At 41.0% G+C, this 12,301-nt stretch overlaps 1 protein-coding gene across 3 annotated transcripts in view; it reads left to right on the top strand.

The window, feature by feature from the left end:
- Nucleotides 1-548: 548 nt before the first annotated feature.
- brinp2 (bone morphogenetic protein/retinoic acid inducible neural-specific 2) overlaps nt 549-12,301 on the top strand; it is a 310,510-nt gene continuing 298,757 nt past the window's right edge. For all 3 annotated transcript variants that reach the window (XM_005936982.3, XM_005936983.3, XM_042225848.1), the window contains exon 1: nt 549-1,390. The gene's annotated coding sequence lies outside the window, so the exon portion shown is untranslated. The remainder of the gene's footprint in view (nt 1,391-12,301) is intronic.

Here is a 12,301-nt window from a genome sequence, read left to right as displayed (position 1 = left end):
AGCTACTTAGCTTTCGGCCACCATATTTAAAAAAAGGGAAAAAAAAGAAGTAGACAGACAGTCAGAAGTGTGTATGCTTAGCATTGGTGGATGCTGTCATTATGTGTTCCATTCTGCTGAGAGTCAAATATGGCTAAAGCACTGCCAGTGACTTAGTGGGTAAAAGAAATGTACTAGAAGAAAAAGAGGAGGGACGCATTTTCACGTTCATTAGCCGGCCTGTCCCTCTGGGCTCAAACACAGAGCTCAGTGCATGAACTGCCCTCCCCGATGAACCCATCCATCCACACATAGCACACAAACTGCATTATCCTCATTTCCTGGGACACTCTCCTTCCCCTTTTACTCTTCTTGCATCCCACTTCTCCCATTTTCATCTCCGTCGTAGTTTATCTAATGCCACCTCTCTCCACCCTGTCTTCTTTCCTGTCCCTTTCTCCCCCCTTTTCTTAGAACACATCATCGCAGCCTTCCTCACCATCCCCGTCTTCGGTCTCTCCGCTTTCCAGCCAATGGCTGCTGAGAGGGGCGTGGTTAAATAGAAAGCGGATGGACGGAGCTTGTTGGGGGAAAAGGGAGAGGGAGACACAGAGGAGAGCGCCGATGAATAGAGACGCTTTCCTTAGCTTCCTGGAGAAGCAACGCCAGGCTTGACACTGAGTGATGATTGTCACGCAGAGAGAGTCGGAATAATAACGCGGAATCAAATCCACAGAGAGAGGGGAGGAGGGGGCTCAGTCTGTGGATACCTGCGCGTCTCCACTCCGGCCGCAGGTGCGCTACGGTCCCTCTAAAGGGAGTTTGATCTGTGAGAGGCAAGTGCGAGAAGAACCAGTCCTGCAGGGATTATTTTTCATTTTCTCGCCAAGTGTCAGTTTTATTTATTTATTTAATTTATTCTTGTAGTTAAACTGAAAGCAAACTTTCTCTCCCCTTTGCGCCACCTGCAGTCATAGTTCAACTCCAGGTCTGACTCCAGCTTCATTCTGAGCTTTGTAAGTCTGTGGGCTGTTCTTTCAGACCTTTCCTGAGCTCGGATTACACTGGACAGCACCTCCAGTCTGAAAGGAGAATTCCTCAAAACTCCCAAGTTAACGAGAATCGGGAGTCCTTTCCAGTCCAGTCTTTGCTTTAAAACGAGCTGATGAAGAGAACAATGTCTGGATTATTGCAGCCGCTGTTCAACCTGCCCCGGGAAAGAGGGGAGGAGTGAGGAAAGCAGTAAAAGAAGGGAGGAGGAAGAGGTGAAGAAGGGGGGAAGTCGGCGGCGTTTAGCTGCCGTCCACTAGTTCTTTAACGCCTTTGCTGCCCGGGTTCTCCACTCTCTTTTTACGAGATACACGAACAAACATCAAGAGACGCGCGGGGAGGACCTGCGTTCACACCCTGGGTGAGTTTGTGTGTGTGTGTGTGTGTACACTGGGGGAATCAAATGTGGGGAATAGTAGAGGATCGCTGTTCTGCGTGTTCGTGCCAGGTGCGTTTTTACGCACAGCTCACTCCGGGTTGATACGCACAAGTCAATGTGGGTCCAGGAGGATTAGTGACGCATGATCGATAAGAGATGTGAGAAAAATGAAGAGATTGCAATTCAGGTGAATGTGACAGGACGCTTGTTTTGCCCGTTTAAGCAACTTTACGCCCAGAAAAATGCGTAAATAAATACTGGCGCTCACACGTGGGTCTTTATTTGTCATTTTCCCCTAATACATTGCGCATGTTCCCAATAAAAATGTGCGCAATTGTGTTCCGCTTCAACCCGCAGAGTCTACATTCCCGTCACGCTTGGGAAACGCGTGTCTTTGGCAGCTTATGACAGCTAAATTGTAGTGTATGTATAACAACCTCACAATCGTGTGTGTGAGTGTGCGAACAGAAAAAAAAATCTCGCTGTTCTAACTAGTGAGCACCTTCCTGCCTGCCTCTCTCCTCCCAGTGTGTCTTTCTCTGCCTCCGCGTGTGTGTGCGCGCGCGAGATTGTTGCTCCATCAGTCACCCTGAATGCCTGCCACGCACCGCACAATTTCTCACAAATTCGCTCAACCATGTAAGCACATTTACCTGTCAGCTACTTCGTCGAGACTACTGTAAGTAAGAAATCCTCAGAGAAGACGAGGTGCTGCCTCGGCAGCTGTCTGTGCTATATATACCCTTTATTATATATATAATATTATATATATATTATATATATATATATATATATATAATATATATAGTATAATATTCCTTTCCCTGCGTAATGGGGTCCAGTCAAACAAATAATGGGGGAGGAAGAAGAAGTGAAAAAGGGAAAAGGTGAAAACCCAACTCTGGGAGCGGGACACTTGCTCACCAAAAGAGATCAGTTTTCCATCGTTAAATAATGCACCATTCAATCAGCGCACACACCCACACGCTCACACTCGTTCACCTGGAGGGAGGACAGCTCTTCCCGTTTCCCCTGCCTGCGTTTAAACAGCAGTGACGCGCTGACGAACGCTCGCTGGAAGAGCCTGCAGATGCAAGGGTGAGTGCAGGACACAGCGGGCGCATAATGGCGTGTTTTGTAAAGAAGAGCGTGAGCGCAGAGCCGTCCTAACTTCACAAAGTGAGAAGTGATATTGAACGCTCCGACCAGCGATGGGTGCGGGCGAAGTGGCCGTTTGAGAGAGTTGACACACGCACCAAACTGCAGCCATTCCTTATCGATATTGTTATGCTTTTGGGCCCCGATTCAATTATTCCGCTGTTGTGCAGTACAGTAGATACCAATGTATGATTGAAATCAATAACACAACATTAAAATAATCACCATGAACTTCAGAGATTTTCCTGAGAGAGACCGAAAAGGAACCACTGAATTCTAGTTGAGGTGAATAATTTGCCATTTTTATCCTGTCTTGTGTCCAAATCCTCCATTTCCCATAATGCAACCAATTTGCAAGCCTTCTTTGCTGTTTGAGCTCCATATTTGTCAAACTTTGAGCACTCGGTCTGGAACACAGCCTTTATCAAAACTACGTTATAGAACATCATGGTAACAAAGAAATGCAGAAAGTTTTGTCACTATGATTTCACTGAAGTTGATACTGTCCAGATAATATTGAACAGTATAATCTAGAAAAACAAAACAAGAGCCTTATCTCCACAATGGAGTTCACTCCAGCTGCTAGAAATTGTAACCAGAGCACCATATACACTCCTAAATATAGCCCCCAACAATTGCAGGCACATGTCCTGGTGTTGAGTAAGGAAATGACTCTTTTAATATTAGATCTGTGTGCTGCCATATGAATGTCACGGTGTCCTGAAGCTGAAAAGATTGCACTGATATACAAATGCATTGGTGATTTAGATATTTTTATGGACACAATGAAGTCAAAGTGGTAGTACCTTTTAAATATATACATACAATTTTTAGATTTTCACCCAGAAATGACATATTAGGGGTAATTTTTAGGTTCAGCATCTTGTCTGAGCATGGTTTTGCTTGCAAACTAAAGGAGCCAGGAATTAAAACACAACCTTAAGATTGGTGGACAGCCTGCTATCCTGCCTGAGTCGTAGCTGCCATATAATATGATGAACTCTGCACAAGACAGAGTAGACGATTATGGTGTACCTCGAGAGTGCAGGATAAATATTGCAATTGCAAGGTGATTGGCTGCATCGCAATACCACAACCTTTCTCTCACAAAAGCATCCATATAAAGAATTCCATCCATCAATCAATCCTTCCATTTATTTTTTCCGGTTATCCAATTCAGGGTCGCAGGGGGCTGCAGCCTATCCCAGCTGTCCTAGGGCGAGTGGCAGGGTTCATGCTGGATAGAGGAGAGGAAGTTACATAATGAGATGCTTAGAAAAACGGTTTATCAAAAAAATATATTAAACAGAGATTATTAAGGAATCAGATGCAGAAAGTTTCCCACTAAAGTATTTAATTTTTCTCCTTTTTAGCCTTTCTGCCGTCTCAGGAGAAATGAATGTCCGAGTGCTCACATTAAGTCCGTGTGCATGTTTATCAAATCACTGCCTAAAGCCTTGCATTCGATCGCACATTTCACTGCTTCAGATGTGTAGAAGGGAGCTTGGTTTCACTTGTATTCTAATGCAGTGCTGTTGCTGTTTGTTTCTTTGGTTGAGAATCATACAGCCTCCGTAGGTGGAATGAAACCTGTGATTCATCAGATACCCTAGTGCAGGCAGGCTTAAAGGGAAAAAAAACCCCCACCTTAATGCATTCTATCATTGTGGTAATATTCCAGCAGCAATATAAAATAGCAAAAACAAACAACTTTGCACTGTGTTTAGGACCTTGGAGAATCCTTTTAAAAGGCTCCTGCTGGTCCCCACTTAAGAACCAGTGCACCCATGCAGGAGTACATTGCTCTGTAAAAAAGTTTATGTGCTTACAATAATAATTTGTTGATATAAATTGGCTCCCACAACATCTTTCAGACCTTATGAGACCTTATACCAGATAAGATTAATTGAACATTTGGTATCATCCATGTCTGTGGATGTCTGCTTTTGGTGGTGCTCAGTTGTTCCACAGTCAATGACGAGATGGAACACCTCCTAGTGCACTGACCCCTTTTCCATAAGGGAAATCAGCTTGGCTGATGTTATTAGGTCCTGTTGTTTCCACGGATTTCTCCTTACATTTTCTATTTACAGTATCACTTAGCCTGATCTCAGTCCCGCTCATTAGCCTTCATCAGGACACCTAATTAATGCATTGGGCTCACTTTTGTGCCATTTCTTAAAGTGGAGCTTTAGTGTTACGATTGGAACCCAAACCAGGACCTCTCCTTAAAGCAGCAGCTGAAAACAAATTGGAACTAACTGTGAAAACAAAGCTTTCACTGGGGAAGTGAACAATGATATCCACGTCGTTTGCGTATCTCTGAAACACCAGTGGATTATTTCGGGATACTCCATCTGTGACCTTTCTTCTGCTTCATAAGTGACGTAAATGTCCGAGCTAAATCTTATGTCGCCTTTATTGTGAGTTGCTTTTCAGAAAAACGCATCAGCTAAATGCATGTATATAAATGTAAATGTCTGCACTCAGCCTGCGTGCTTTTCTAGTGCATTTGATACAGCTGTGTCCTTCAAACTGCAAGGACATGTGGAGTTATTGAGAATTCTTTTCAATGATTGATACATAATAGCTCTCTTTCAGATTTGCACCCTGTCTCACCTGGATGCACTGTGAACTTTTTTTTTCCACACAAGCCATATATGTGTTTTTTTTAAATGCCCGAGTCAGACTGTGGAAGCATCTGAAAATAAAGTTATTCATAAATACACAAAGGTGCCTTTTTCTATAGGCTCTATTTGCTGTGCTTAGACCAGCCCAGTGCATTTTATACAGCCATGGTTGAGAAAATACCAAATTTCTCCTCCACTAATGAACCAGTGGACATGAAACACTGGATAATTCCATTTCACTGTATTTTTTAGTGTGACTGAAACAATTAGCCAGTTTATCGGGTAGTTAATTGACTGCAAACTAATGGACTTTTCGATAATTAGTTAAATCAATCAATATTTTGGAAAATACACCCATCTACTCTTGTGGCACGATGAGAAGTTCTTAGTACAGACTAGAGAGTGTTAGTGTTGCTTAGCACCCAGTCAATAGTGTATTAAGCTTTGTGCATAATTATTTACTTACTTGCTTTGGACAAAGCCAGGCTAGCTGTTTGTTTCCAGCCTTTGTGCCAAGTTAAAATAATTTACTGTAGCCTTCAGTCTTCTTATTTCAAAACAAGAAAGTAAAAATCACATTTCCTTAGATATCAAACCTTTGCTCTTCCAAGCTCAAAATGATGTTTTTTTCTTTGCAGTATGGAAGTTATGATGATGGCTTATTATTTAAAAGTGACATCATGACTTTAATGTGTTATATGTAACACATTGAGTATATAATACTAAAAGCTCTATATGTGAATAAAATAATGTAGGTGTAAAAACAAGAACATTACTGAGATAAAATCTTGCAAGACAAAGTTGACTTAATAGTATGGTCTTATTTGACTGTTAATTTATATATCTAATATAATAGTATATCTCAAAATTGATCTGAGACCACTCTAACAAAGAATAATTAATTACTGATGATTTTTTCTAAACCTGAATGCTAAAAATAGACTGTTTCCATCATGTCAAATATGATCTTTTGTACGTACTCTTTCCCTGTGCACTATAATGTCATTATGTTTGTAATTGAGTTCATGGAAATTAAAGTTAAAGCTTTAGAGAACTGTGAATTTAAGAGCAAATTTACTTTTAAATCAGTGTTAGTGTTATATGGCTATTACCAAAGAATACTTTACTTTAGAAGTCATTGTTATATCTGCAAATCCCAATGCAGATGTAAGTGGTAAAGAGTTAAAGCTGCACAAGTCTAGTACTCATCTTACCAGAGCCTTCCTTTTTCATTTAACCTGTGATTTCATCTTTTAGTTGTCACTGTAGAAATTGCAGGATCACATCCAGGTATACCTAGCTTAAACCAGGGGCAGCTATTAGCCTTGCAGCAACAAAAAAAAGAAAGAAAGAAAGAAAAAGAAAATAAAAAATAATAATTCTGCCTTCATGATGGTTATGGTTCATGAGGTTCTTTCACAGAGGTCTAAAGTGAACATTTTCTCTAGTGCATGTATAACATATACTTCAAAGCCAGTCTTTTCTGAACCATAGAGGAACGCAATTTGGAATTATTGATTGACCCACATGATGTTTGTCTGTGCTGTGTATGTCTGAACTGTGAAAAATCTTTTAAGCAATGATCTCAAGCTGCACAGGAGCGTGCTGCATGGGGCACATCAAGTAATTGATTATTGATTGATGGACGTACAATATCATTTTAGATCTGTGCACCAATCTGCTTGTTGCATTGTTGCCAGTGTGAGAGAACTGATGTGAATCCACATCCCTGGGAGATTCAGTATAGACTAAAGCAGCAGGCTGTATCTTCTCTTGGATGCATTGTGATTCACCCTGCTGTAGGTCCAAACACCTGCATTGACTGAGCTGGTCAAATTGAGACTTTCAATTACAGTCATGAAATGAAAGAAAATCGAATCATTTCACGTAACAAATTAACTGTCTAATAATTCCGTGAATTAATTAACCTGTCTGCTGGTGAAAGGAAGCCAAGTTAACTGTTATAGAGCCATTATGTCAGCTTGATTAAGCACATCATATTACAAAGACTTTGTACGAAGCTTCAAAATAAGAAGCCAGCAAATAAAGTAACACTGAGCTGTGCTTTGTGCTCTCTAAGATGTACAGTCTTTATATTTCAATAAAAGTTGTAATGTTTAAATCATCCTGGTTGTACACAAGAGATGATTCTAGAGAGATCCCAGTTTGTTTTTGTACTTTTATGTTGCTCCATAGGATGGTTGGACTCTGCCCACACTATTGTATAACAACTCTTACTAACTTGTAGACTATTTCAGATGCAGTCTGTGTGAGGAGTCGCTGTTGTACTGTCTTTCTCTTACATAACTGAAAGTTAGATTTTTGTGCAGTATGTGAGCACTTCCATAGCAAAGGAGATGTATCCACAGAGCAGCTATCCCAGCCTCTGATATCAGGTTTTCTATAACGTCCCTTTGCAAAGTTCAACTTGTCCTTCATTTTAAAGCCGAGCTATAAGCAACATAAATGAGTGCCTTGCCTTTGATGTGATTGGCTGGAAACTGCACTTGTGCTTGGAACTGTAAACTCTGCAGAACTCTTGGGTGAAATTACTGCAGGTAAAGTGAAACAACGGATCCACACTTCAGTTCAACAATGCATAACATCACTCCATTCAGAGTGAATGGGAGTGCCGAGAGCACCAAAGCGTCAAGTTGTATGTGAGAGTGCAGCTGTAGGAGGTGGCCACTTGTATCAGAGAACATCATTTACTAGTCCAATAGTGAGATATGGACAAAAATAAAGAAACCCCCCAACTCAACAGTAAGTAGCTGGATTAAAACTGTACATGTGCTTTTTTTTCTTCCATAGGAGTGACCTGTTAATTAGTGCTGCCTGCAGCCAAAATACTGAGCTCCCTGAACCTTTTATCCAAGACTCCGATTTTTCTTTATCTTGCTTGTTTTTGTGGCCGTCTTTAGAAACTGCACCTCTAGGGGGAAAAAGAAGATGAAACAAAATCCCCCAACACCAGCAGCAACCATCACCACTGCTCCAATCTGTGGCACTGACACGCCTCCAGTGGCAAAACCCGTAGATGTGTCTGGCTTTAGTGGCTTGTTTAAGGCAAGACAGTGGAGTGTCGGGGTGCAGGGAAGGGGAGACATGAAAGGCAGTTAAACTCCCTCTTTGTCGGTCCCTCTGCCCCCTTGCCTCTCTTTCTACATCAAAGTGCCCGTCTCTTTATAAGGAGAAGCCACATGCATCCCACTGCAGCTACAGTAGGAGGGGATGTGGAGAATCTGCCTGAGTGAGCATTGTAGATGCTCCATTGTTTCCCATATGTACATTAATCCTGAGCCAGGCTCTAACGTGGACCGTAACAATCCAAAGCGTTGCTGACATTTCAATCTACACAGGGGGTGGGTGAGAGTCAGGGGGCATTTGTGTGCGTGTTGTGCGTGTGGGTGGGGCATGTCTAATACTCTTTTTACCGCTCTGTAGAAAAAAAAAGAAAAAAGAAACTGAGCTTTCCTTTTTGTTTAATCCATGGAGGATTTTTTTATAAGCCGCTTCCAAATATTCTTATGGACTAAGCTGTTGAGTTGTGTAGAAAAATGTCTGTCTCATTAATGAGTTTTTCTTTGCAAAATCAGTTGAGGGATTGGACTGTCATTCCCAAAAGGCTTGAGGAAATTGTTTTTTTCAGACATGTGTTTCAGGAAGGTTAAGAACAAAATGTGTGTGAAAATGGCCACTTTCTTATCACGGCTCTGTCAGCGAACGAAATGGCTAAAGTGAGCAACTAAACAGAAAGAGGAAATGCCTAGAGGACACTTGGATTTGTTGATCGTCTCAAAGTATGCCACTCCTTACCCAAGAGATGCTTTTACATTTGAAAAATAAATGCACATGCATTTTTCCTCGTCTTTCCCACTTTCCTGTGTCCTCCTTTTAACTCGTCGTTTCAAGTGCCCCACATTTGAATGCAGTCCAGATTAATAGTTTAATACATTTTTCATGTATTAAGCCATAGCTTGAGCCACATGTTGGCATATTGAATATAGGGCTGGGTATCGTCACTGATTTCTAGAATCGATTCGATTCCGATTCACAAGGTACCGAATCGATTCGATCCACGATTCGATTCGATTCGATTCGATTCAATTCGATTCGATTCGATTCAATTCAATTCGATTTGAATCTGGGAAATTTTGCCTCAGACAGTCAGAAATATTAGAATTCAGATCAGTACATTAACATACTTTTGTATCTATAAAAAGGAAGCTGACACTCACAAGACTTTATCAAAGGTGTGAGCATCACAACAGATGCCTTTGTGTCAAAGTAGCTGAAGATAAAACACAGAAAAACATGAAGGTGATTTTCCTGTTCTGGGATTTTATAAAAATATTCTGCAGTACATCAAAAATGAAAGAAAACCATTAATCAACTTATGAACATTACCTCTGAAGTTACAGCGGTTTTATTAGAGACACAGCGTTTTGCATTTTGCATAATTTTAAAAAGTTTAAATTTGTTCAGAAGCCTATTGAACAACAGAAATTAGGTTTTCTTTTCGGAAGTAAGTAAAACGGAAAAAACAGCGGCCGACAGCGCTGTAAACAACGGTAGACTTGTGATAGCAAGCAAGCGAATAATGCAGAAAACAGATTTTTAGACGGGAAACTGTTCTTGAAGTACAGAGAGAGAGAGAGAGAGAGAGCTGTGCATCGCGGTGGAAGCAAAACCGCAAAAGTCAGAAGTGAATTCATGACGATGTTTATGTGAAGCGTAGTTTGGATCTTCTTTTGCTGCTGGTTCAGTCAATATTGTTTGGAGAGAGATCAAACTAACAGCTTTAGAATCAGCGCAAAAAGGGCGTAAACACAAAGCGCGGATCCCCGAAACATCAGAATCAGCGAGCTGTTCGGCTTTCAGTTCCCCAGACCGTGTCCGTGCCGTCGAGGTGAGAAAGGCGTACGTCTCTACTGATTCTTGTATCCGATTCGGCGCAGGTCCGCGCTTTGTGTTACGTCTTTGTGCAGAAGCTGTGTACCTGCTCTCCTTTACTGTTTTAAATGTTTGGTGGTTGTCGAAACTGAGATTCTGGCATTTCAGGCAAAATAAATTTATATTAAAAAATCGATTCAGGATTTTAATGAATCGATATCACGTTATCCAAGCCAGAATCGATTTTAATCGATGAATCGATTATCAAAACCCTCCCCTAATTGAATAGTGTATGTTTGGTTTGGAGGATGTTTCGCATCATTGTGACAGAAGTTTTACTGGACCTACAGAACTCTTACCATCCATACCTGTACGGTATAATTTGAGAATCCACACTTAAACAGGGCTTGAAGCCGTAGTATTCCTAAAACACTGCTCATTACCTCATCTAATAATGTTTGAATATGTCTTTTGTCCTTGTAATATTTGTCTTTGACTTAGCTTTGATTTGCTGAAGCAGAATGAGATCTTTGGAAAAATAAATCACAACCTTGATTGCATCTGCGCTGCTACTCTGATGTTTGTCTTTTTGTCAAGATGATGGCATTTTGCATATGAAGCCGTTGTTCAAGAGATACAAACGTAGAGGAAATAAGAAATTTTATTCTCTGAAGAAGAAAAAAGCTGCACTCCTCACAGGTGAGCTAAATTGAACCACAGCATAAAACGCTTTTCTGTCTCAAATACGTCTTCAGCACTTTGTGATTGCATTTACTCTTGGCTGTTTTGATATCAGAAAGCCTTTTAATCTACCCAAACCCCATGAAGTGTAAGTTACAGATCTGTCATGCACAATCATTCTTACAAACCCAGACTTTAATGCCTGGTGGACAATTCGTGATTTAGTTACTTGTGTAGAGTCTGCTTCGAGCAGACCAGCTTGCAAGGCTTGTTACCCGACCATATGTGAGGCCGAAAGTGTTTAGCTGTTCCAATTGACCGCACTTGAACACGGGGGTATGCAGCCGGCTGTCACAGAGTGTGTGAAAAGCTAAATCTCACACTTTCAGACAGTCTTTCTTCATATTTACTCTTGTTTATTCACTGAAGTCATTTTCAGTTTGATAAATTGTTGAATACCAACCCAAGTTCCAGTGTCATAAATGAGATGGTGCTTCAGATGCTGCGTCACAGCCCAGTTTGTTACCTGAAAAACTAAGAAACTACTGTTGGAACTGATATATTCCAACAACACAGATGTGGTCAGGTACGAATAATCAGATGACTGTGATCTTCACCAGTGTTGACCGAGAGTATGTGAAACCACGGTGGTGTGGCCCTTGTCAAAGTAGCTTGGGTTTTTACACAAACTCAGTGCATTAAATATGAGAACTGAATGTTGCTGAATGAATGTTAACAACAAATGAGTTCCAGATATTTATAAGTGGCCTATTTTATGACGTAACGAGGGGTCAAAATCCATCAGTTCGTCAGCCCTTCTCAAATTATTTTGTGAAAAAAAGATTTTGCTTTTGTCTTTATGATGAAACCCTTCCCTGCTCAGTTCTCCTTTTCATCGCCAAGTAAATTGCTGTTGCTGCAATGCAGAAAACTCATCACTTTCAGTGAGTCACAGGGTTTTCTTTTCTTTTGGAGAACTGACATACATTAACATGCATCCATGTTTACTAAAGCAAAACCCCCCCAAATGGATTGCATTTCTACTTTCCTCTATCTTTTAGCAATAGAAACTAGTACATTTGCATAAAAATGTAGTGCATTCTTGCCATAAATTCATGTATAAATGATGCAGAGTGTAAAACTTGTCACCCAGGTCCCTGTCAAACGCTAGAAGTAGGAACATTAAGGAACAGTAAACTCTCTCAGCACTACAGCAGTACAATATTTATAAGCCATCCAGCAGTACAACATCTGAGGACTTGCATGAGGAGCTTTTTCTCTCACCTTTTCCTTATCTCCTTTGGCTCCTCTCTGCTTCCCAACAATGATCAGGAAAGACATTTAGCAGCGAGAAATACAATGATTATAGGTTGGGCCATTGATCCGCGTATTGAGCTATATCCTCCTGATTCATTGGTTCTGACAACCAAACTCTCTCCATTGATTTTTACTGTTGCTGTTAAAGGACTTTTAATCCTACCACCACCTCCTGCTCTCTCACTCACTCACACACACACACACACACACACAC

The sequence above is a fragment of the Haplochromis burtoni genome, unplaced genomic scaffold (assembly GCF_018398535.1).
Source record: "Haplochromis burtoni strain Fernald_Lab_line unplaced genomic scaffold, NCSU_Asbu1 Contig_185, whole genome shotgun sequence".
NCBI lineage: Eukaryota > Metazoa > Chordata > Actinopteri > Cichliformes > Cichlidae > Haplochromis > Haplochromis burtoni.
The sequence above is the reverse complement of the archived record's forward strand: the minus strand, read 5'-3'. Positions and strand labels throughout refer to the sequence as shown.